Source organism: Doryrhamphus excisus, linkage group LG12, assembly GCF_037039965.1.
Source record: "Doryrhamphus excisus strain RoL-2023G ecotype Guam linkage group LG12, RoL_Dexc_Guam_v1.1, whole genome shotgun sequence".
NCBI classification, from domain to species: domain Eukaryota; kingdom Metazoa; phylum Chordata; class Actinopteri; order Syngnathiformes; family Syngnathidae; genus Doryrhamphus; species Doryrhamphus excisus.
This window is the reverse complement of record NC_136368.1, coordinates 20096883-20123168: the sequence shown is the minus strand read 5'-3', so window position 1 is coordinate 20123168 and position 26286 is coordinate 20096883. Positions and strand designations below refer to the sequence as shown.

Here is a 26286-nt window from a genome sequence, read left to right as displayed (position 1 = left end):
TAATTAGAGCCTGACACTCACAATTACAAGTGCACCTGAACACCTCAAGTGTGCATTAGAAGGGGGTACAGAATAAGGACGACAATCCACGATGATTTGACGTATATTCACCCTCAGGATTTATTCTTCCTCTCAAAAATAACAACACTTCAGAAATCATAAGATGATTACATCAACAATTACCAATTTGTTTCCAGACACATTTCACATTTTTTAATTAGCCTGCTTCATGTTATTAACTGTACATTAAAGCTAGCTAGCATTAGCCATTTCGCTTATGTTCAAATGCTCTACAACACATTTTGTAACAAACATTTAGCAGTCAGCTGTTTACTCGAGCATTTTTTTAAACTCTTTACAGCCGTTAAAATATAAATTATCTCTACTTTGTACTAACCTGTGGTACAGAATAAGGAAAACAATCCACGATGACTTGACGTGTATTTACACTCAGGATTTATTCTTCCTCTGTCGTTTTGTCACCTACTCTATACCACTATCGCTGCTTAGCACCCCCTAGTGGATCTTGCGGTATTACACCCAAACGCCAACAATGGACATTTGGTTATTTTAGAAACAAACATATAAAAGAAAATAGTAGGGTGTCTTTTCTTGAACTGAATTTTATATGTATGACATGAACTATTACTACTCTTAAATGCTCTATTTATGCATTTTAAACAGTTTTTTTATCTTATCTTTTATGTACCTTACACGACTGTAAAATATTTTGGGAACCACTGGTCTAAGAATATACTGTATATTTGTATTTAAATGAGTCTCCTATCATGCCCTATGACTTCTTTTCCAATAAATGTGTGATTGATAAATGAAACCCATCCTGTACTTTTTATTTCTGGTTCAAAAAGTGCATCACGTATTTGTGACTTTTTCCAAAATATTATTATTATTATGTGTTTACTTGCATAGCAATAGCAACCTTTAAGCGGTGTCAAGCAGGCAACATGCTTTTTAGCTCATTTTGTTCACAGACTTCCACACTTTCTCTTTGGCTAATAAGGTATTTGGTCCAATGTGTTGTTTTGATCTCTTGTCGTCAGAAGAAAAAGAGTGAAATATGCTTTTTCTTAGCGTATATTGTATATTAAGTGGAAGTTCCAAGGTTTCAAGGCTATTTCAAAGCAGTATGATGTCCCTGTGGCAACCGTCCAGTGCATGATCAACAACCACAAGAGGTTCAACGCTGTTAAAAACCTCTGTGGGTGGAAAAAACCCAATTGAAAGGAGGTGTCACGGTCCCCCATCAAGCAAGTTATGCACAGAGGACGTCTCCCTGGACGGAGGCCTTGGTAGATGCCGCTGCCTTGGAAGAAACATCTGAGGGCTTGCCCGGGCCTTTGCTCGAGGTTATCTCAAGCAGGATTCCAGCTTTTGGTGAACCATTCTGTGGTCTGATGAGATGAATTTGGGAGTTATTTGGCAATATGGATGCTGAATGGTGTAAACCCACAATGGTGTGTTAATAGTAACGCTAGCCATATTTACATGAGGGGTTTTTCTTTTTTCGAATGGAATCTTGGAATCATGGAAAGTAATATTCCAATCTCTTGTCTGCATGCGCCACTATAATCCAAGAGAATAGTCAATGGGGCATGCCCAGTAAAACGTAAACATCAACATCATCCCACTCATATATTCCTGTACATACATACATACAGACAATGATTGCATGCTAGCTGTTAGCATGATAGTCATTAGCATTGTTAGCATTTTGTTGGGATTCTCCCAAATTTTAAATGGGTAGAACTTTAGACTGTTTCGGAAAAAGTCAGGGTTCTCACAATGATGCATGAAAGGAAATCCCACTTCTGGTACCAAATATAGTTCCGAATCCCACTCATATATTCCTGTATATACATACATAAAGACAATGATCGCATGCTAGCTGTTAGCATGATAGTCATTAGCATTGTTAGCATTTTGTTGGGATTCTCCCAAATTTTAAATCAGTAGAAGTTTAGACTGTGTCGGAAGAAGTCAGGGTTCTCACAATGATGCATGAAAGGAAATCCCACTTCTGGTACCAAATATAGTTCTGAATACCATTCATATATTCCTGTATATACATACATAAAGACAATGATTGCATGCTAGCTGTTAGCATGATAGTCATTAGCATTGTTAGCATTTTGTTGGGATTCTCCCAAATTTTAAATCAGTAGAACTTTAGACTGTGTCGGAAGAAATCAGGGTTCTCACAATGATGCATGAAAGGAAATCCCACTTCTGGTACCAAATATAGTTCAGAATCCCACTCATATATTCCTGTACATACATACATACAGACAATGATCGCATGCTAGCTGTTAGCATGATAGTCATTAGCATTGTTAGCATTTTGTTGGGATTCTCCCAAATTTTAAATGGGTAGAACTTTAGACTGTGTCGGAAGAAGTCAGAGTTCTCACAATGATGCATGAAAGGAAATCCCACTTCTGGTACCAAATATAGTTCCGAATCCCACTCATATATTCCTGTATATACATACATAAAGACAATGATTGCATGCTAGCTGTTAGCATGATAGTCATTAGCATTGTTAGCATTTTGTTGGGATTCTCCCAAATTTTAAATCAGTAGAACTTTAGACTGTGTCGGAAGAAATCATGGTTCTCACAATGATGCATGAAAGGAAATCCCACTTCTGGTACCAAATATATTTCCGAATCCCACTCATATATTCCTGTATATACATACATACAGACAATGATTGCATGCTAGCTGTTAGCATGATAGTCATTAGCATTGTTAGCATTTTGTTGGGATGCTCTAAATTTTAAATAAGTGGAAGTTTAGACTGTGTCGGAAGAAGTCAGGATTCTCACAATGATGCATGAAAGGAAATCCCACTTCTGGTACCAAATATAGTTCCGAATCCCACTCATATATTCCTATACATACATACTTGCATGCTAACAGCTAGCATGCAAGTCATTAGCATTGTTAGCATTTTGTTGGGATGCTCTAAAATTTAAATAAGTGGAAGTTTAGACTGTGTCGGAAGAAGTCAGGGTTCTCACAATGATGCATGAAAGGAAATCCCGCTTCTGGTACCAAATATAGTTCCGAATCCCACTCATATATTCCTATACATACATACTTGCATGCTAACAGCTAGCATGCAAGTCATTAGCATTGTTAGCATTTTGTTGGGATTCTCCCCAATTTTAAATCAGTAGAACTTTAGACTGTGTCGGAAGAAGTCAGGGTTCTCACAATGATGCATGAAAGGAAATCCCACTTCCGGTACCAAATATAGTTTCTTTCCCGATAAAGTCTAATGGCGCGTTATATTTATATTTCAATGCGACGCTTACTATCCTGCAAGATGTCCTGCTCCTTCTCAGTTGAAACAGTGCAGAACGTCGTTTTAGGATCCGCTCGTCACGCAACTCTTCCTCTAAAGCCAATCCTTTCCCACTCCGATTGGAGTTTGCTATCATGCACGAGTCTTGTCCCAGTTGGAATCTACATGATCAAGACTGCAGTCAGTGATGATCAGATGTAAAATCTCATGCTGCTCCATTACCCGGGAGACGGGCTTTGAAGACTCCCAGGTTACTTGGCTGAGCTTCTTGCATGCAAATGAGGGCGGGAAGCGCTTGTGGTGGAGCGGGGAGAAAAATAGACAAGGAGCCATTATATGCCAACACGTGAAGCTGCAGGCTGTTGTCACTCCTGCTTGCCATCTTTTATGTCATTTACATCTGTGTGCATAACTGGCTGTCTCACGTCTCCACGCGGGGGCCAAAGTGTCAACACGAGCAGACTCTTAACAGCGAATACACGTTTACCACTGAGGTTGCTCTTTTGCTTCATGAAGTGGCCTCTTCAAGAGCTTTCTAATGAGAAAACATTGGAACACGCACTCCACAGACAAAAGTCTTCTTCAATCATTTGGTTTGCGGCAAACAGTGTCCTTAAAAGCATGCATGCTCGGGTGGATATTTGTTGAATATTTTTGCCAATTTATTTTTTTTAATACAGCACCCCGCTGTATATTTTGAATTGAGTCCGACTGTCAAATAACCAGCCATGGGGCCAAACAAAGTGCTATCCAGTTGATAAAGAACATGAAAAACACAATTGATTCAACCATGCCAGTATATACGTAAGTGAAGAACCCATCAATAATATTTTTGTTATTATTTTGTTTTTGTATTTAAAAATATAATTATTCTCAATTTTTTTTATCTAAAATTTTTTTCCATTATTCCATATTCAATCAATCAATAAATTAGTATTTACTGTATATAGCACCATTATACAACTCATGGCATTTTACACATGGAGGTCACATTCATAAATGAAAAACAGACAAACCACACATGAGCAAGCATTTGGCGATGGAGGCAAGGAAAAACTCCCTCTGTGGAAGAAACCTTGGACAGAACCCAGGCTCTGTGGGGCGGCCATCTGTCTTGACCGGTTGGGTTAAAGTGGATATAAAAATAGAGGGGCATTGATGGTAGATCAAGCCTGAAGTAGTCTAAGTGTATTTTCTTTCACCATGTAAATACCCACACCTCCAATTTCTATTTAGAAAGGTATCCTTTTTATTTTACTTTTATCAAACCATTTTTTAATATCATAAATTCATATGTGACTTTTTGTATTAGTTCTTGTGTGCTGTCTCCAGAACAACATGCAGTAGTATCGTTTGCAAATCATACTAACTTTTGGTTTTTCATTACTTTACAGATGTCATTACTATATAGGTTGAACAGTTTTGGTTCCAGTATTGACCCTTGGGGTACGCCGCACAATGTATTTAAGCTTGCAGATGTACTTTCAAATCTAACAGGCTGATTCTATACCTTTATAGTTTTTTAATCAGGATTTGGAGTTCATTGTAAGGAAGGTTTGTTGTAAAATTAAGAAATACTTTGTAGGTTTTGTAATATTGGTAATTTTATTCGTAGCGTGGAAGTTGTAATGTTGCCTTTCGATCCGTATTGGCTGTCCACGGGTAATTCATTATTTATACATAAGTCCGACCTGTTTTTAATTATGGTAATAAAGAAAGTGGTTGGTAGTTTGTGAATTGATGTTTCCATTCATCACAGCAAGACTTCCTGGTCCTGAAGCAGCAAACAGTCCCAGACCATCACACTACCACCACCATATTTTACTAACATAAAGTCATATTATCAGAATTTTTCATTTACCAACTAAACTTTCTATTTTTAAAAACTATTAGAACATTTTCAAAAGTGTAAAAAAATATTATTATGACAATCATACTACGACCACCATATTTTACTGTTGGTATAATGTTCTTTTTCTGAAATGCTGTGTTACTAATATAAAGTCATATTATTAGAATCAATTTGTAATTTCCTGTAATATTGGAATTTTTTTTTTAAAAGTGTAAAAAAATATTATTATGACCATCATACTACCACCACCATATTTTACTGTCGGTATGATGTTCTTTTTCTGAATGTGGTGTTACTAACATAAAGTCATAGTATTAGAATCAATTTGTAATTTACAAACTGAACTTTCTACTTTAAGAAAATATTCCTGTAATATTAGAAATTTTTCAAAAGTGTAAAAAAATATTATTATGACCATCATACTACCACCACCATATTTTACTATTGGTATAATGTTTTTTTTCTGAAATGCGATGTTACTTTCTACTTTAAAAAATATTCCTGTAATATTAGAATTTTTTTTCAAAAGTGTAAAAAAATGTTATTAATCAACTGCAATACAAGAAAAAGTTCATTTAAAAAAAAAGATACATGAGATTCCAACTTTTACTACATTTACAGAAACTTTATTTACAACTTTATTCATGTAATAGTACAACCAGAGTTGCTCTAGTACTCCTTCATAGGTTGTCATTAGATTACACGGGTGTACTTGATGGCGTGTCCGGTGGGCGTACTGTACATCCGCACATTTCAAACCTGCGTTCCAAATGTTCCGTTTGTCAGCGTGTTCTCTCATTGTCGCTCATTATCTTCTTAAGGTCACTCCAAAATGTGCCTGCGAGGATGGAAGGATGGTCACAAATGACATGATAGCTATCTGAGGGCCTCTCCAGAGGAGATAATCGTTTCTAAAACTGCTGCCAAGGAGCTAAAACTGATGACAGATTGAACCATTTTGCGTCATTCCTTTCTATGGGGAGGGGTTGTTGGAAAGAAAATGGGGAAAGAGTTGTGTTGCATTGGCGTAAGGATAAAAAAAAAAAAACTCTTCAGCCTTTTGATAGCGGTGATAAAAGCTGGGATGGAGCGGATTAGTTGCCTTTTTTTTTTCTTCTTGCATAAAGCTCTAAACAAAGCTCCCACGCATTCCTGCAATATGCTTCATGGAAATACATCCTCGTGGTATATTTTACAGCTCTGTTTGCACTTCTTTGCTCTCTTATTAACTCTCATCTCCAGGCTGGAAGCGCTTTAAAGATGCATCAGGGCACACGTAGACAAAATAAAAGAGGCGAGCAATAAAGAAGAGGGTCATATCTGTGCCCTGGGTGACGTGTTCCAATCTGACAGATAGCCAATTTAACACTGAGGGAAAATGCATTTATCAATCAATATGATAGGCTTGCCTTCATTATAAGCTCCTTGTAGGTCAAACAGCGGCTCGCTGACCTGTCAAATTGGGCCACGGGGCTACATTCATCTACACGTTTGCCGTGAAAGGTGCTTCTCCATCCAAATGGACCTCATGTGAATGTAAGACAGCAGAGGAAAAAGACTCAGATGGCTTTTATTCATGACAAATGGCCGCCACGGTGGTGGAGTGTCTAAATGTTGGTTCTCCCATAGCTGGTACCGTCTCATATTCATCTTTGTAAGAAGGTTTGGGTATCGACGTTTGGACGCGGTAGAGGAATAAAAAAGATGCCATTTGTTTTCCAGCTGACAGTTTGTTTAATGGGAGAGCTGCTGTCAATACATTCATTTACTTTGAAAGAAATAGGCGGCTTCATCCATAGTCGCTCCATTAAGAGCAGCTCAAACACAGCAAAGTGAACTCTTTGTTTGATGCAGCGCTACTACAGACACTTTCTACAGTTTGTCCAAAAACAAGCAGTTTTTTTTTCTTCTACCCAAGCAGATCAGAGCTTTTCTTCCTCACACTCGCACACATGCAGGTTGTCCAAGTGTCTCTAGGAAATAAGAGAGGAGGATGCTCGTTTTAAGAAAATGCTCATGAATGAGCAGCTAAGAAATAAATTATTTTTTCTCTATCCACTGCTATTTCACTAATTTTGAAAAAAATATATGTATTTGTATTTTGTATATGTATTTGTATATTTGTATTTGTGTACGTAATTCCTGGAATAATACAACTTCTGTATCATAGAAATACCACTTTCTTTTCATACTAATATGCATTTTCTTCTTCATATTATGACATAATCCTCAAAAGATTTTGAAACAGTTTTCTTTAAAGCATATTATTTTTGTAATATTATGATTTTTTCTGAATAGTTTCTGGATAGATAACACCTTTGTCGCAGAAGATTACTAATTTATTCTCGTAAGCGGTCAATTTTTTTTAAATATTTGTTTTTAATCCTGACAAAATATGGCTATTCCTGGAAGATTTTTTTAAATATTAAAACCTAAAAGGACGACGCCTTTTTTTCTTTAAAAAACTGCAGCTTTTTTTCCATAATATTACTTTATTCTCATAACATAACAGTTTTGTAAAAATAAAAAAAGATAATGTGACTTTTTTCTCGAAAAAATATTACTTTATTCTATGTAAATTGTGCCTTTTTTCTTAAAATAAAAAAAATTTAATGACAAATTTAATGCCATATAATTATAACCTGTTATTCTATACAAAAATATGGACATGATACTGCATATGTTTTATATTTTCAGAAAAAAACAAACAAACAAATGTATTCCTGGAACTTAAAATAATGAAATACATAAAATGAAAAAACAATGAAACACATTTTTTCTTTTAATATTAGCTTGTAATATAATATTAGATCTTTATTCTCATTAGATAATGTTTTTCTCTTGAAAACAAAATTTTATTCACAATTTTTTTTTTTCATGTAACTTTTTACAAAAAACTTCTTCTAATATTGGGTTTTTTAAAAACCACCCATTATGATTATCAGTTTATTTCAGTTTAATGGAAGTTTAACGGTCAGTTTAAACCATTGTTTGTCTCACTCCCATTTCTTCCTTTCCATTTTAAAGATCTACTTTCAACCTACTTAAGATTAATTTCTTGCAATTTTTCAACTTGTCTTGTAAAATTTTAATCAGTGGTGTATTTCAGAATGACATTTTTTTGAAGAGTAATTGGACTCTTGGACATGTCACCTCTTTTCCAGGTCCAAGTCCAGTTGACCCGATTGCATGCATGTATGTATGCATGTACTGGAAACCTTTCGGCTGCACAGTGGAGAAGTGGTTAGCGTGCAGACCACACAGCTCGGCCATCTCTGTGTGGAGTTTGCACGTTCTCCCTGTGCATGCGTCGGTTTTCTCCGGGTACTCCGGTTTCTTGCTAGGTTAACATGCTAGGTTAATTGTCCATAGGTATGAATGTGAGTGTGAATGGTTGTTTGTCTATATGTGCCCTGTGATTGGCTGGCGACCAGTCCAGAGTGTACCCCGCCTTTCGCCCCAAGACAGCTGGGATAGGCTCCAGCAACCCCTTGACCCTCGTGGGGATAAGCGGTAGAAACCTTTCCTTTAGTTGCTGGTATGTCCCGCAGCCGACCAGTTGAAAAGCCCTGTGCTAAAAGTTGTACGTGCACAATCACATGCGCACTCTTGATCACCTGGCCTCAGGCAATCATCCTTCCAAGCCAAACGTAACACAAAGTCATTATTTAGCAGTCAGCAGCTTTGCTCTAAGCCTCGTCGACAGGCTGCAAAGGGAGAGGAAACAGGTAGCTTGGCTCTGGATCTCCACGGTAATGTTGCCAGGCAACCGGCATAGTCACAAGTGGTCAAGAGACACTCATGCACATCACCTCTCTTAACACCACACAATGTCATTTGTGCACCTCCATTTTCCTGCCCAATCTAACAAAATGTGTGAAATGGCGACATGTGTCCCTTCTGGACGGACGTCTCAAACTGGCTTTATCGTTTATCTTCTGCTTATGGCTTCATTTTCATGCATAAAGCGATTGGAGAAACTCTCAGTCACAGAGCAAATATTAGCATTTCCCAAATGTCACACTTGCATTCATCTTAAGAACAATCAATTCCTTGCAAGTCAATTTAGGAAGGAAATATTAGTCTATCTCACGCCGTCTCGCCTAAAGACAGCTGGGATAGGCTCCGGCACCCTTGCGACCCTCGTGAGGACAAACGGTAGAAAATTGATGAATATTAGTCTATCTATTTCTAGATCCATCACCAGGTTGCATAACTTCAACTCTTAGACTATAGACTATATTGACAGTTACTATGCTACGCATTATGTCATTGTATGGTCATATCACCTCGTACTTTGGTACACGACAACGACAAAAAAAAAAAAAAAAACAACTTAAACTATATTAGGAAAGCAGGAAGTGAACAAATGTAACAGTTACTGATTGTAAAAGTACCAGATGGAGGGGTAGGATTTAATAAGCTTTGCTTCTTCCTACTCCTTTTGGATATGTGGAACTGTTTTTTTTTAATTAAAAGTTTTTAAATTAAAAACATTTAAAATTAATCAAATTTAAAAGGTCTTTTGTGACCTCTTGGATGAGTTGTCGCTGTGCTCTTGGGGTCATTTTGGTTGGCCAGCCACTCCTGGGAAGGTTCACCACTGTTCCATGTTTTAGGCCATTTCTGGATAATGGCTCTCACTGTGGTTTGCTGGAGTCCCAAAGTGCCAAATGACTTTATAACCTTTTCCACACTGATAGATCTCAGTTATGTTTTAATGGGGTGGACTATCACTTTTTCACACTTTTTCATGTAGGTTGGGACTTTTTTCTCCCTTAATAATAAAAGGTTTATAATTAATAAAATGTTTTATATTTATTTTTTGATGTTTTTTTTTGATGATTTAAAACAGACTTAAAACATTTCAGTCTGAAAAACATGCACAAAAAAAAAATCAGGGAGGGTCGTTACAAAGATCTTTTTTTTAATTCCTTACAGTCCGTAATGACCAAAATAATTAAAAAAAAAAGTAGCAGATGTAATATAAAACATTAAATTTCATTGCAGACTTGTCCAAAACTATATACGTACCTCTATATAAAAAGTTCTGCCACAGCAGCTACCAATCATTGGTGTTTTTAAATAATTACTGTTAGCATTAGTGGAATTTATAAATGACTCAAACTGGGCCACAGAAGTGAAAATGTCAGCATTCATTAATTATGAATTCTCCAGGTGATTTAAAGGGGAGCCGTTTAAAAAAAAAAAGCGTGAGTGACTGTACAAGTTGTGCAAATACGTATGCCCTTTGGAAAAATCCATCTTCATTTATGAACTGTTTAGACCGAGCTGCAGGAGGTAGGCATACATACGCCAACACACTGGTTTTACACTATGTATATAAATTATATATATTTCTTATTTCTTAGCATGTTTGTGACACTTGAATGTTTCAGATCATCAAACAAATGTAAATATAAATCAATGTTAAGACACCAGAACACAAAATACAGTTTTTAAACTTTTTATTATTAAGGATTAAAAAAAATCCAAATCTACATGACCCTGTGTGAAAAAGATAATTGTCCACCCTCTTAAAACAAAACTTAACTGATATTAATTGAGATCTATCAATGTGGAAAAGGTTATAAAGAAGTGATAGTCCACTCCATTAAAACATAACTTAGATCTATCAGGAAAAGGTTATAAAGTCATTTCTAAAGCTTTGGGACTCCAGCACACCACAGTGGGAGCCATTATCCAGAAATGGCTTAACACATATGGAACAGTGGTGAACCTTCCCAGGAGTGGCTGGCTAACCAAAATGACCCCAAGAGCACAGCGACAACTCATCCAAGAGGTCACAAAAGACCCCACAACAACATCCGGGAGAAAGGGAGAAAAAAGTCCAAACCTACATGACCCTGTGTGAAGAAGTGATAGTCCACTCCATTAAAACATAACTGAGATCTATCACTGTGGAAAAGGTTATTAACGTCATTTCTAAAGCTTTGGGACTCCAGCACACCACAGTGGGAGCCATTATCCAGAAATGACTTAACACATATGGAACAGTGGTGAACCTTCCCAAGAGTGGCTGGCTAACCAAAATGACCCTAAGAGCACAGCGACAACTCATCCAAGAGGTCACAAAAGACCCCACAACAACATCCACTGCAGGTCTCACTTGCCTCAGTTAAGGTCAGTATTCATGCACGGTTATTGGTGGCAATATATGTTATTTTTATAATGATTATTATTTTATTTTTTTTAGGGCTAGGGTTATAATGATTTTTTTTAACAATACTCGTCCTCCAAATTCTGTCTGGTCAAGTCCCCACTGAAGGCCCAGGTACCAAATCCACCTCTGGTTTAAAACCATGTGCTGCCTGTGTTGTCTTTGCTTTAATTCCACTCTTACACCGCTAGGGGGCAACATTACGCTATGCAGCCCTCCCCCACTCAAGTCATCCACACACGCAGTCCCACGCACACACACACAGCACCTCAAGTCACACTGCTGAATGCAATTTGAAGAATGTGATCAAAGAAACTAAATAGCAATTTATAGAGCATTTCATTAGAGTTCATTAGAAGTGGGGACTCTCTCTCTCGCTTTCCTTGTGCAGAGAATAGTCATTTCATGAGCTCTTGCTATTACGCAGGGTCACTGTTTTTTTAATGGACTACTGCTAAACGTCCCCTATGTTGCTACGTGCTTGCTATTCCAAATGTAGCACGCCATTGTGCCACAAATGGAGGCCTGTCCCCGACACCACACAGCTCATCACATGCACTAATAAAATGGTGGTTGAAAGTTTGTCACACATTTGGGGAAAGTGTGACTGCAGTGTATTTATGCACCGTACCCCATGGACCTATAGGACTCCATAGGTGTCTTTCAGTGCACTGGTGAGCCTCTTGACTTTTTAGGATGACTGTAGTCCTTTCTTGTGTTTGGCAACGTGGAAGTAAGCCAAAAGGAGCCAAGGTCACCTGATGTATCAGGCCTCGTTTGTTTGTGCAAATAACGAGGGGTGCGCCAACCTTGGGAGTGGCAGGATGGAAAACATGGCAAAGGAGTGCATGTGACCCATTCCTGTTGTTCATTTATTCATTCATTTTCTAGCGTTTATCCTCACGAGGGTTGCGGGGGTGCTGGAGCCTATCCCAGCTGTCTTCGGGCGAGAGGCGCGGTACACCCTGGACTGGTGGCCAGCCAATCACAGGGCACATATAGTCATTTTCTATCGCGTATCTTCACGAGGTTCACAGGGGTGCTGGAGCCTATCCCAGCTGAGGCTACTTTTACAATGTGCTGAAGCTGGTGGTCACAAAAGGCCCCCAGACTGCACATTAGACACCCGTGACCTATACAAACATTCATTCATTAATTCATTAATTTTCTACCACTTATCCTCACACAGGTCGTGGGGGTGCTGGAGCCTATCCCAGCTGTCTTTGGATCAAGAGGCTACTTTTACAATGTGACGAAGCTGGTGGTCACAAAAGGCCCCCGGACTGCACATTAGACACCCGTGACCTTTACAAACATTCATTCATTAATTCATTAATTTTATACCACTTATCCTCACACAGGTCGTGGGGGTGTTGGAGCCTATCCCAGCTGTCTTTGGATCAAGAGGCTACTTTTACAATGTGCCGAAGCTGGTGGTCACAAAAGGCCCCCGGACTGCACATTAGACACCCATGACCTATACGAACATTCATTCATTCATTAATTCATTCATTTTCTACCACTTATCCTCACACAGGTCCCAGGGGTGCTGGAGCCTATCCCAGCTGTCTTCGGGCGAGAGGCGCGGTACACCCTGGACTGGTGGCCAGCCAATCACAGGGCACATATAGTCATTTTCTACCGCTTATCCTCACGAGGGATGCTGGAGCCTATCCCAGCTGTCTTTGGTTCAAAAGGCTACTTCTACAATGTGCCGCGGGCCAATATAAAACAAGCTGGTGGTCACAAAAGGCCCCCAGACTGCACATTGGACACCCGTGACCTATACGAACATTCATTCATGAATTCATTTTCTACCACTTATCCTCACGAGGGTGCTGGAGCCTATCCCAGCTGTCTTCGGGCAAGAGGCGCGGTACACCCTGGACTGGTGGCCAGCCAATCACAGGGCACATATAGACAAACAACCATTCACACTCACATTCATACCCACGGAAAACCCACGGGGAGAACATGCAAACTCCACACAGAGATGGCTGAGGGTGGAATTGAACTCGAGTCCCCTAGCTGTGAGGTCTGTGAGCTATCCACTTGACCACCGTGCAGCCTCCATTCCTGTTATGTATTGTTTTTGCAAAATATGATACAGCACATACACCTCACGTTTGAACATAGAACAACCCAGACTCCACAAGTGATACATCAAGCACAGCGGGGTGCGCCAACCCTGGGGGCAGAATGGGGCACATGGTATGATGACAGGTAGAACCTTTCCTGTTATCTTTTTTTCATCCAAAATGTAGCACAATAGTTGTTGTTATGGGAGAAAAGGGCCATAGTTTGTCTGGAATGTAGTCCACTGACTGAACCCATGTTGGACAAGCTGTATCCACATTTTTTGTGACATTGTGCATCACTGTGGGGGTGCGCCAATGCCGGCGGTGCAGCATGGGGGCTTATGACAGGAAGCGAGGGGACAAGAGCGATCCTGTTATTAATCTGTTTTGGGGACAGAAATGTAGTGCACAGAACTGCAGGTCCACATTTCTTTGTGGAATAGCACACAGAACTGAGGGGCGGCAACTGTGTGGCGCCCCCTGGGAATGAATCCAGATCTTGGGTCAGGGCCTTGCCATGGGGACAGTCTGGAAATTAACGTCATGTTTTTAGCTGTGGGGGGAACCAGAGTAACCTCAGAAAAATCATGTAAAAATGAGAAGAACATGTCATTTCTACATAGAAAGGCCATAACGTCAAATGTTCAAAGCAGCCTTTGCTGGAATCGCATTGGGGGGCCGTCCTTGCTGGGCGGCAGTATTGCTCACTGTTTTTCCACCAAACCAACCAATTTTTGGACTGGCATATTGTACAAGTACATTTTGTTTATTTGTGTGCATCAGTTTATCCGTTTACTGTACATACATATTTTAAACTATGGGGCGCACCCCCCTGGGGAACAGTGGGCGGCAACCGTGTTGTGTAGCCTGGGGACTTGTTGGTCAAGGGAACTAAAAGTGTAATGTCCAGGTTTTTAGTCGTGGGGAAATATGGAGAAAATGCATGCAAATAGAACACAGAAAGTCGCCCCCACCGCCCGCCCCCGCCCCCCAAAATGGGTGCTCAGAGCTCTCTGTGAAAGAAACCAACCTTAAGGGACCTTCTTTAAAATTATGACCACTTCCACTTGTACTGAGTGCCTCACAAAATTTTGCGCTAGGGATGACCCCACCCCGGGTGACGCCCCCACCGCCCGACCCCAACATTGGGTGCTCAGAGCTCTCTGTGAAAGAAACCAACCTTAAGGGACCTTTTTTTAAATTATGACCACTTCCACTTGTACTGAGTGCCTCACAAAATTTTGCGCCAGGGATGAGCCCACCCTGGGTGACACCCCCACCGCCCGCCCCCAACATTCGGTGCTCAGAGCTCTCTGTGAAAGAAACCAACCTTAAGGGACCTTTTTTAAAATTATGACCACTTGTACTGAGTGCCTCACAAAATTTTGCGCCAGGGATGACCCCACCCCGGGTGACGCCCCAACATTGGATGCTCAGAGCTCTCTGTGAAAGAAACCAACCTTAAGGGACCTTCTTTAAAATTATGACCACTTCCACTTGTACTGAGTGCCTCACAAAATTTTGCGCCAGGTATGACCCCACCCCGGGTGACGCCCCACCGCCCGCCCCCAACATTGGGTGCTCAGAGCTCTCTGTGAAAGAAACCAACCTTAAGGGACCTTCTTTAAAATTATGACCACTTCCGCTTGTACTGAGTGCCTCACAAAATTTTGCGCCAGGTATGACCCCACCCCGGGTGACGCCCCCACCGCCCACCCCCAACATTGAGTGCTAAGAGCTCTCTGTGAAAAAAACCAACCTTAAGGGACCTTTTTTAAAATTATGACCACTTCCACTTCTACTGAGTGCCTCACAAAATTTTGCGCCAGAGATGACCCCACCCCGGGTGACACCCCCCTGCACCCCCATTCGTTATTCCTCACTCCTTATCACTAACAAACATCCTAACCCACGCTCACGACCGAGAAATATTAATATTCTCTCTGTATTTTTTTCTTTTTTTCAAGTTGCTGTTCCAATTAATCATATTCATGAGGCGTGAGACACTGGGGCTGGCTAATTCACATTCCTATTGAGCTTATTTACAATGGCGCCCAAGAAAAAAGCTCTGGATAATTCAGGATGATCTGTTATTACGACATCAACATCAACGCAAAATGTTGTGCATGCGCGAGCAGGGCGGGGGCTTCGTGGTTTTTAAGCATTGCATCAGCGGCAGCACCGCGGGAGACATCAAATTAAAAAAATGATAATAAATATAAATGACCTACTCCTCGGCCCATCCCCCTCCTTTAAGGCCTCTTTGTTATATACGGGCTGCGTCATGGCGTGCGACTGATTAATTTAGTTCGTTCAGTTGACCTCTGCCTCTTCGATGTGATGGCGGCGCCTTCACACGGGAGTGTTTGGCTCCTGATGATGATCAATCGGGGAGGAGGAGAAGGAGGAGGAGGTGTCCAGCGCTCTCCTTGGCGGCTGGCAAATGAAACCACGTCCTTATCCTATATATGGAAAGAGCAAATTAGAGAAGGAGGCGAGACGGCCAGGCCGGGGAGAAAAAAAAGAGGAACGCGGGATAATAAGTTGCATCAATCAGTCTAAATGGCTTGCTTATGTAATTAGCTAACAATGTTTTGTTTCTCCAGTTCCCCGAAGTTATTAGTGGATCACAGTTAACCTTGAAGTAAATAGAAAGGCCCGATGCTGATGTGCACCCGCCACTGACAGTCAATTCCTCTTCTGTGGGTGGCTTCCCTCCTCTTTCATGTCGCTACAGTATTTAGGAATTAGTTCCTGTCACTTTACAGTACAGCCCAATGCTAATTGCGGCTGAGATATGTGGGTTATTCACATCCCACTAGGTGGCATGCTGCCCCCCCCCATCCCTCTTCCCCTTCCGAATTAACATGACTGAGGATTGTCAAAGCTAATAACATGGTGTTGCTGTGGTAACGGGGGGCTGCACAAATTACGCCTTCGGTGGAAACGGTATAATCGCCAGCATCGCTGGAACTCAGTGCTGCGCGGCGACTGGCATTTTGGAGTTCATGTATCATCTGCAATTACGCATGCGGCGTATTTGCATTTGCTTTTTTATTTAGTGGGAGTCCAGACTTCACTCCAGCCTCGTTTCCACAGACGTCCGCAACAAAATAGATGCAGTATGTGTTCACCTGTGCTTTTTACACAGAACTCACGCCTTGTGTTTTCACACAGATAACGGATATTCAGTGACAGCGGAGCAGGAAGTGAGTGTCACACCCCAGTCCCGGCATTGAACAGAACAGCCTTAGAAGTCTTTCGTATACGGTGCCAGCCTTCCACGATGTTGACACATTTCTTGGAAGAGTAGACCCAGTGCCTGTTGGACAGTTCGTCTTGCTGCGATGACGTCTGCCTCTTCGATCCGTACATCCATCCATCCATACATCCATCCGTACATCCATCCGTCCATCCATCTGTCCATCCATCCATCTGTCCATCCTTACATTCGTTCATCCCTCCATCCGTACATCCATCCATCCTTCCATCCATCCATCCATCCATCCATCTGTACATCCATCCATCTGTCCATCCTTACATTCGTTCATCCCTCCATCCGAACATCCATCCATCCATACATCCATCCATCCATCCGTACATCCATCCATCTGTCCATCCTTACATTCGTTCATCCCTCCATCCGTACTTCCATCCATCCTTCCATCCATCCATCCATCCATCTGTAAATCCATCCATCTGTCCATCCTTACATTCGTTCATCCCTCCATCTGAACATCCATCCATCCATCCGTACATCCATCCATCTGTCCATCCTTACATTCGTTCATCCCTCCATCCGTACTTCCATCCATCCTTCCATCCATCCATCCATCCATCCATCTGTAAATCCATCCATCTGTCCATCCTTACATTCGTTCATCCCTCCATTCGAACATCCATCCGTACATCCATCCATCTGTCCATCCATCCGTACATCCATCCATCCATCCGTACATCCATCCATCCATCTGTACATCCATCCATCTGTCCATCCTTACATTTGTTCATCCCTCCATGCGTACATCCATCCATCCATCCATCCGTACATCCATCCATCCATCTGTACATCCATCCATCCGTCCATCCTTAAATTCGTTCATCTCTCCATCCGTACATCCATCCATCTGTACATCCATCCATGTGTCCATCCTTACAGTCGTTCATCCCTCCATCCGTACATCCATCCATCCATCCATACATCCATCCATCCGTACATCCATCTTTCCATCCATCCATCCATCCATCCATCCATCCATCTGTACATCCATCCAACATCCGTCCATTCATCTGTACATGCATCCATCCATCATCCATCCATCTACCTTATTTTCTTGAACCCTGCATGCCCCTGTGTTTTTCAAATCTGTAAGCTGCTGGATGATGAATAAAGTATCTATCCATCCATCCAACCATCCATCAAACGTCACAGTTTCAAAATGTGGATTGACCCATACTGATACATCCAAAATCTATATGAATAGATATTGGTCAAATTTTTCATCTAGCACCTAAACACCTTTGGATGTTCCCCTGTATTCCCGACATGATGATCTTTGATTGCAAACATTGGAAAAGTCTCAGTGACAAACAAGTTTGTGGAAAAACTTGTCTCCTCCTTGAATTAATGAGCAGAGAAGCATCCAAAGACAAAAAAAGAAGAAAAAAGAAGCCCAATCTGTTCGGGAACATCTTGGAGTGTTTGCCTAGCCTTGACGCCTCGTTCCGTTTTGTCCCATTTTAATTTCACACCCCCCCCCCATCCCAAAAAAATGTTACGTCCTCTTTAATTTTCTGATAGTCTCTCTTCTGTTTGCCACTTTGCTGGATAAATATCTCCCAAAGAAGTTCATTTAAATGAATTTTTAGACTGCTGATTGAAGCGTTGCATACTAAATCACTTTTTTCAGGCCAAGATAAGAAAGAATAAGGCAAGCATATGTGCTTTGCCCAAATATTATCACTATTTCCATCTTATTATCTCACCTTCTAGTAATTAAACACACTAGACAGAACAATATGGAACATTTAATGAGAATTACGACACATTGAAAAGAAAAAAAGTAAACTATGAAACTGTATGTCCATATACAAAGATATATTTTTTATGTATAATATAACTAGGGATGCCCGATATCGGCATAAAAATGTGATATCGGTCAATATCGGTATCATATTTTTTTCTGATCATGAAAACCGTTTTTAAAAAATGCTGTGTAGAAGACATTTATGTTAATTCCACCAAAGGAGATATGTCAGGTTACATATATCGGCATCGGAAATTGAGAGTTGGACAATATCGGCATATCGGTTTTCGGCAAAAAAGCCAATATCGGACATCCATAAATGTATGCAAAGTTACAATTTAGTGACTTTTTTTGGTAATATTAAGACTGTTTTTTTATCTGAATATGTGTTTATTGTCTGCAAATTGGCACTTTATTGTGTAATATTGTACCTGGAAGAAATACTATTTTATTCTTGTAACATAACATCACTATATTCTTATTTGTGTGAAGGAATTATATCCGATTTCATTCCCTTGATACTGTGACGCCGGTCTTTTTTTTTCTTGCAATACTATGACCTTGTTTTTGAAATCAGTGGAATTTTCTTACACAACACAAATTCAGCTTTATTTTATAATATTTTGATTTTTTTCTAAATAAAAATAATATTTTTTTTACTATACTATTATAACTTAATTTTTAAAATTAGGATATTATTATTTAATTGAAATATTGTTTTAAAAAGTGGCTTTTAATCTGGTGGTCTTTATTGAACAAGTTGTTCTTCTTTATAATACAGCTGTTTTAAATGACTTTTTCCCATAAGGTATTTCAATACTTTTTTCATGTAATTATAATTCTATATTTATTTTTAATTTCCACATGGCCTTTATTTTATAATTTTGTGATTTTTTTTAAATAAAAAAAATAATTTGATTACTGTACTATTATAACTTCATTCTTAAAATTAGGATATTATTGTTTTATTGAAATATTGTTTTAAAAAGTGTCTTTAATCTGGTGGTAATACAGCTGTTTTAAAATGACTTTTTCCCATGAGGTATTTCAATACTTTTTTCATGTAATTATAATTCTATATTTATTTTTAATTTCCACATGGCCTTTATTTTATAATTTTGTGATTTTTTTAAATAAAAAAGAATAATTTTATTACTGTACTATTTTAACTTCATTCTTAAAATTAGGATATTATTCTTTTATTGTTAAAAAGTGGCTTTAATCTGGTGGTAACACAGCTGTTTTAAATGACTTTATTCCCATGAGGTATTTCAAATACTTTTTTTCATGTAATTATAATCCTATATTTATTTTTAATTTGCATGTGGCCTTAATAACCTTTCTTATTGAACCTTTACAGGGGAAAAAATGCACCCTTGCAGTTTTCCTCCATAAAAGCAACAAAAAAAAAGTGCTTTGTTTGTTATTTTCTTGGGGGTCGTCATGGTGTCAGAGAGGCTTTGTTTACCCCGCGGCTGGGGTCACATTAGAAATGTTTACTCCTTCTGTCAGAGGATGAAGTTGTAAATTCCCAGCTCACAGGAAATGAAAGGTGTGGTGGCACGCTGGGAGCAGACGGCGGAGTGATGTCACCTTGAGTGAGCGTTTCTTGTCTAGACTGACAGGTGATATCGAAGGATAAACTCCATTTTGACCTTGCGTCACAAAAAAAAAAAAAAAAAAAAAAAAAAAACACTGCAGGGGAACAGCTTGAAGAAAACAGGAAGGGGTGGAAAAAATGCATTTCAAATGTTATTATTGATAACACCTGGCCGATAAGTGCAGTGCACTTCATTCTGTGTGGGAATAATGGATGGCTGTGTTTGATATGAGCTGTTATTAAAAATGGCCTTAAACACATTAATATTCAGAAAGAAAGACATGTGGACGTGATTGATTCCAAGTTGTTTTGGTGGCCGGCACAGGAGCATCAAACAACATGACCTCCATTAGTTCCCCTTCTGAAATTGCATTCACTCTACTCGCCTCTCAGCTCGACACTGCCTGGATTCATTTCTCCTGGGAGGACTTTTTTTTTTTTTTTTGCCGTTGTTTGGTTTCTCTCTCCCTCTCTCTCTCTTCTAACTGCTTCCCCGTCTGTCATGTGACTCTCTTGCACTCTAATATGGGACAGGACAGAAGACACCCCCCAAATAAAGTGGTACACATGATACATTTATCTCAATATACGGGTCTTCTGAGCTGGCTAAACAAAGCCAAGGATTGAAACGTTAATATTCTTGTGGAGTTTTAGGCTGAACTTATGAACTCCCAATCGTTCTTATATATGCGTGTATTTATTCAAGAAAATTTCATTTTTGGATTTAGGGACTCATTCTTGAGTTGAATTCAACAACGATACTCGCTGACCACATTGGGTAACATCTAGTAACTAAGTTATTGAACTGTGTGTAATAATGTGGGTACCTTGTATATAGCATCATGACTTAGCTGACTGGGGTAGGCTCCAGCTCCCCTGGACCCTGAATAAGAAATGTGAGGGGTGTCCAAACTTTTTCCACTGAAAAATGGAAGGATGCAAGGTCCACTTTGATATTTTGTCAATCGATTAAAATAATTAACCACAATTAATCACGCTTTGTCCACAGTTAACTCAGAATGATTCACAATTGATCAAAGATGTAAAAAAAAAAAAAAATAAAAATAAAAATAAAAATAAAAATAAAAATAAAAATAAAAATAAAAATAAAAATAAAAATAAAAATAAAAATAAAAATAAAAATAAAAATAAAAATAAAAATAAAAATAAAAATATGTTATGATGCCAATGAGGCCAATAAAAAAATGAGTTGCAGGCCACAAACGGCCCCCGACCCAGACTTTGAACAAATTCCCAGTAGAGATGTTCACCAATTTCACTGCAACTTTTTCCTGTTTAATCCGACTAAATCCTCATGAGAGCAGACTTATTGGTGTCATGATGTATGAGCCACCCACGCAGGCAGCAAAGTCTAAAAAAAAAAAAAATGTTCCATCAGCCTTTTTCCGTACAGCGAAGAGATCTTGTCGCCCTCCTGCCTCCAAATCGACACAACAGTATAGTTCAACCATCTTTCCTCTCAGTGCAGAAGAAGAAAATTCTCCAGATGGAGTTTTCTCAATTGTCATTGTGCGGCAAAAGTATGAAACTTTCTTTGCAGCTTGACTTTGTCCAAGGGAGTTGCCAGTTGCTCACAAGTAAATTGCATCCTTCATTCTTTTTTTTTTTTTTTTTCTGACTCCACCGACTGCGGGTCAATGACTTTGACAACTTCCAAGTCGATGCAGTGATTGCTTTTGTCTCCTGTTTTGTGTCCCTGCCATCTCATCAATGCAACCCCAGGCCCCGCACCACTTCCACACCACCCTCACACGTGTCCTCCCCTGAAACCGACAACCCTTGTTAGAGAGAAAAAAAAAAAAAATCCAAATTTAATCTGGATAGAATTTCAATCTGATGACTTATGAACATATGTTGTAAAAAGGGTGTGAAGTAGTGTTGGGGCGAGGTGACAGGCTGATGAGCACTGGAGTCTAACAAGCCGGGACATGAGGTCATTACCGAGATGAATAATCAATGGAACTCTCAGAGGGTGAGTCTTCCTTAGGGCTGCAGAAATGCTGTGTTTTCCAGCCCGGGCCATTTACAATTATATGACTAATTTGCAACAGAGGCGCCAGATTCTTTAATAAAACCTACTCTGTTGGTAAATTGCATGGATTTTGTTTTAGCTGTGCGAGCTTAGTTCCGACTACAACAGAGCTTATTTGCAACGTATCGGACAGAAAGCGCTGATAGCTGATTTATCCTGATGGTAATTTAGCACAGTCTGTGTTAACATCCATAGGTTGTTAACAGAAACTCAACAAAGTGCAGTAAGCTCACAGGCTCAAGTTAATGGACGTTTATACTTAATACTTAAGATGGGGAAAGAGTCCAACCCACGTTGTTGCTCACTTTCACAGGAACTGGAACATGTTGTAGAATATTGAATATTGTAGAATAACTTGTTGTAGGTATTGTTGTTGGAATAAAATGTAGATAGAATGAATATAATATTAGTTATCACCCTTATATCCATTTGCTTAGACAATAGAAAGTGTTTGAATGTGCTGAAGAGGGAATGTTCCCGTGACCCTCATCAGAGACCCCCAGCGACCCCCAGGTCCTGGAGATGCCTGGAGAATATTGAATATTGTAGAATAACTTGTTGTAGGTATAGTTGTTGGAATAAAATGTAGATAGAATGAATATAATATTAGTTATCACCCTTATATCAATTTGCTTAGACAATAGAAAGTGTTTGAATATGCTGAAGAGGGAATGTTCCGGTGACCCTGATCAGAGACCCCCAGGTCCTGAAGGTGCTTGGATGCGCCAACAGCAACCCTGCATATGCTCATGTTAATCCTGCAAGAATGTGTCAAGATAAGAACTCATAAAACAATAAAAGTAATTACTCTCACATAATCACACACACATAGACAAACAAATACAGCTCGTGCAACTGACCCCCCCCTTAGAGTTGCACGACCATGTAGTAGGGACCCCCGAAAAGAGAATAATCAGAGTGGAGCGGCATGTCACTGGGTATGTGGTTTCACTCTACTCGCTGCGAGTAACTTTGAATATTGTTGTCTGTCCCTTCTGTATTTCTGCATTTAAGTGTTTTTAAAAGTGTCACAGGAGTTTGAACCTGACAATTGTTGACTTTTCTGGACTTTATTAGTCGCAATTTCCAACTGACCTTCTTCAAACCGGCATAGATTATTGCTCTTTGATGTTTTTACATGACGATGTGGTGGTAGTATGCACACTCTAGATACCACGGCAAAACAGCTTAGCTCTCTAGTGTTGTTGTCGGTGGTGTCAGAAGTGGTCAAGAGGTTGTTTCTGGAGAAGGACTACCTAAGCAAGGCTGCACGGCGGTCGAGTGGTTAGCTAGGAGACCCTAGAACTGTGTTCCTCAATGAAATCCGACCAGAACAGGATGGGCTCACAGGATGAAGTGGGGGGTAAATCATCGTTGATGCACTACACTGCTGATGAAGTTGTCATACAACTTCATGTCAAAAAATCTCTAATTATTTTGTTAAATAAACCAAACCATTACTAATACTGGCCTGCACGGTGAATGAGTGGTTAGCGCGCAGGCCTCACAGCTAGGAGACCCGAGTTCAATTCCATCATTGGCCATCTCTATGTGGAGTTTGCATGTTCTCATGCATGGGTTTTCTCCGGGTACTCCGGTTTCCTCCCACATTCCAAAAACATGCTAGGTTAATTAGCGACTCCAAATTGTCCATAGGTATGAATGTGAGTGTGAATGGTTGTTTGTCTATATGTGCCCTGTGATTGGCTGGCCACCAGTCCAGGGTGTACCCCGCCTCTCGCCCAAAGACAGCTGGGATAGGCTCCAGTATGCCCGCGACACTCATGAAAATAAGCGGCAGAAAATGACTGACTGACATTACCAATACTATGTATTATTTGTCATATTTTACGTTTTTAATGCCTGCTTTTATTATTATCATTATCGAATAAGCTTTCTAACTGTACTATTACACATGAATCTTCTTTCCCTCTGGGAAATTAATAACCAAATAATTGGTGTTGTTGAACATGAACAGATTATTAGTAATTCCTAAAACATGGAGACAGGGTAGGATTAAATTCTGCTTCTTCCTACTCCTTTCATTAATGTAATTTGGTTAAGTATACCTGAATTAAATCATGACAACTGTTGATACGCTCTTGTATTGGCTCTCATGCGATGATGCAGGACTTCTGTAATTCCTAAAACATGGAGACAGGGTAGGAGTAAGTAAACTCTGCTTCTTCCTACTCCTTTCATTAATGTAATTTGGTTAAGTATACCTGAAATAAATCATGACAACTGTTGATACGCTCTTGTATTGGATGTCATGTGATGATGCAGGCCTTCTGTAATTCCTAAAACATGGAGACAGGGTAGGATTAAGTAAACTCTGTTTCTTCCTACTCCTTTCATTAATGAAATTTGGTTAAGTATACCTGAAATAAATCATGACAACTGTTGATACGCTCTTGTATTGGATGTCATGTGATGATGCAGGACTTCTGTAATTCCTGAAACATGGAGACAGGGCATGATTAAATAAACTCTGCTTCTTCCTACTCCTTTCATTAATGTAATTTGGTTAAGTATACCTGAAATAAATCGTGTTGATACGCTCTTGTATTGGATGTCATGTGATGATGCAGGACTTATGTATTTGTTGCCAACAGGTGAAAAGAGCACCCAAATTGTCCATAGGTATGAATGTGAGTGTGAATGGTTGTTTGTCTATATGTACCCTTGCCTCTCGCCCATGTGTTCCTTCAGAAGAAGCGCCCCTGATGTTTGCCACAGCTCAGATCAAAAATACAGACCTTTAAATCCAATTATTGTCTGTAAATTAACAATAATTAATGACTTTAACTGAGGTCAAAGGTGAAGCAATATATGAAATTGTCTTCAGTGTTAAATTTGAAACTTCTTCTTCAATCAGCCAGATATGACTGTCCCTTGACAGACCAGGAATCTTCTTGCTTTTGAATGTGATCTAAGGTGCGTGCTGTGTTTCAAGTTCACGCACCAGCTGCAATTTTCAGCACATTTTCCTCGCTGTTGGTGATTGCGGCACACACACACACACAAACACACACACACACACACACACACACACAGGTCTGCAACAGTTTTTTCTATGTTTTCTTCAGTTTCACCACATAGAGTCACAAATGTCTTTTGGTAACCTTGAGCATCACCGTGTGAGTGTGTGGTGCTCCTCAGAAATAAAATGTTAAAAGATTGGTAGCGCAAGTTTGATGTGATGTGAATAGAATGTGAAGCATTAGGAGATGATGCAAGCTGACTGTTGAGCATGTACCTTGGTGTAAATTTGCATAACTCATTTACAGGGTGCATCCTTAACAGCTAGTGACACTAGTTATGTGCTCAAAAATGCAAATGAGGCTCCTCATTGTTGAATTTTTACCAAACCAAAAAAAAAAACATCATTCTCAGCCACCCCCTCTGGAGCTACACTGGAGATTTTTCTTTTAAAAAATCACAGACACAAGCATCACATCTTTTTACCCACATGGTAGGTTTTGACTTCGGATTGAAATGTTTGAAAAGTGGCATTTCGACCCTTGAGGATTTGAATTTGCATGCAAATCCACAGCTGGTCGCTAACAAAAATAATTTATTCTACATGTCTCCTGATAACAAGGCTTATGAGATGCATGAGGCCTCTTTTGTTAGCTCCACCGTCGGGCCCGTAGCTCTGCCTGTGGATGTGGCGGAGCGACATGACAAGTGTTCACCTCTGAGAACGGACGAGCAATGGCCACTGGTGAACAGCCAAGGTCTGCTCCTGCAGTGTAAAGAAATGCCAACAGTACGTCTTCTTCCAATATGCAAGTGAATCACTCTTCAAACATGAGGCTAAAGTTCACCTTTAAACAGACCAGGGGAGACCAGACAAATTACATAAAGCAGCTCATTCCAACTCAAATAAAAGATTGCCCAATTAGAATTGGTTAAATATATATAATATTTTATATTATATTTCCATTTGCGATTAAATGTGATTAATTGTGAGTTAATTATGGACAAAATGTAATTAATTACGATCAAATATTTTAATCAGTTGACAGCCATTATATATACGTATGTATATGCATGTATATATATAATGGCTGTCAATCGAAAAATATTATTATTATTAATATTATATTATATTTATATTATAAATATATATAATAACATATATAAAATATATAATATAATTTA

At 39.5% G+C, this 26286-nt stretch overlaps 1 long non-coding RNA gene across 1 annotated transcript; it reads right to left on the bottom strand.

Moving 5' to 3' along the window:
• Positions 1-15754: 15754 nt before the first annotated feature.
• On the bottom strand, positions 15755-24379 carry LOC144901535 (uncharacterized). The gene is made up of 3 exons (XR_013629582.1): positions 24345-24379; positions 24189-24263; positions 15755-15901 (listed from the first exon to the last, which is right to left on the bottom strand). It is a non-coding gene; the product is annotated as an uncharacterized LOC144901535 (long non-coding RNA).
• Between the last annotated feature and the right edge of the window lie 1907 nt (positions 24380-26286).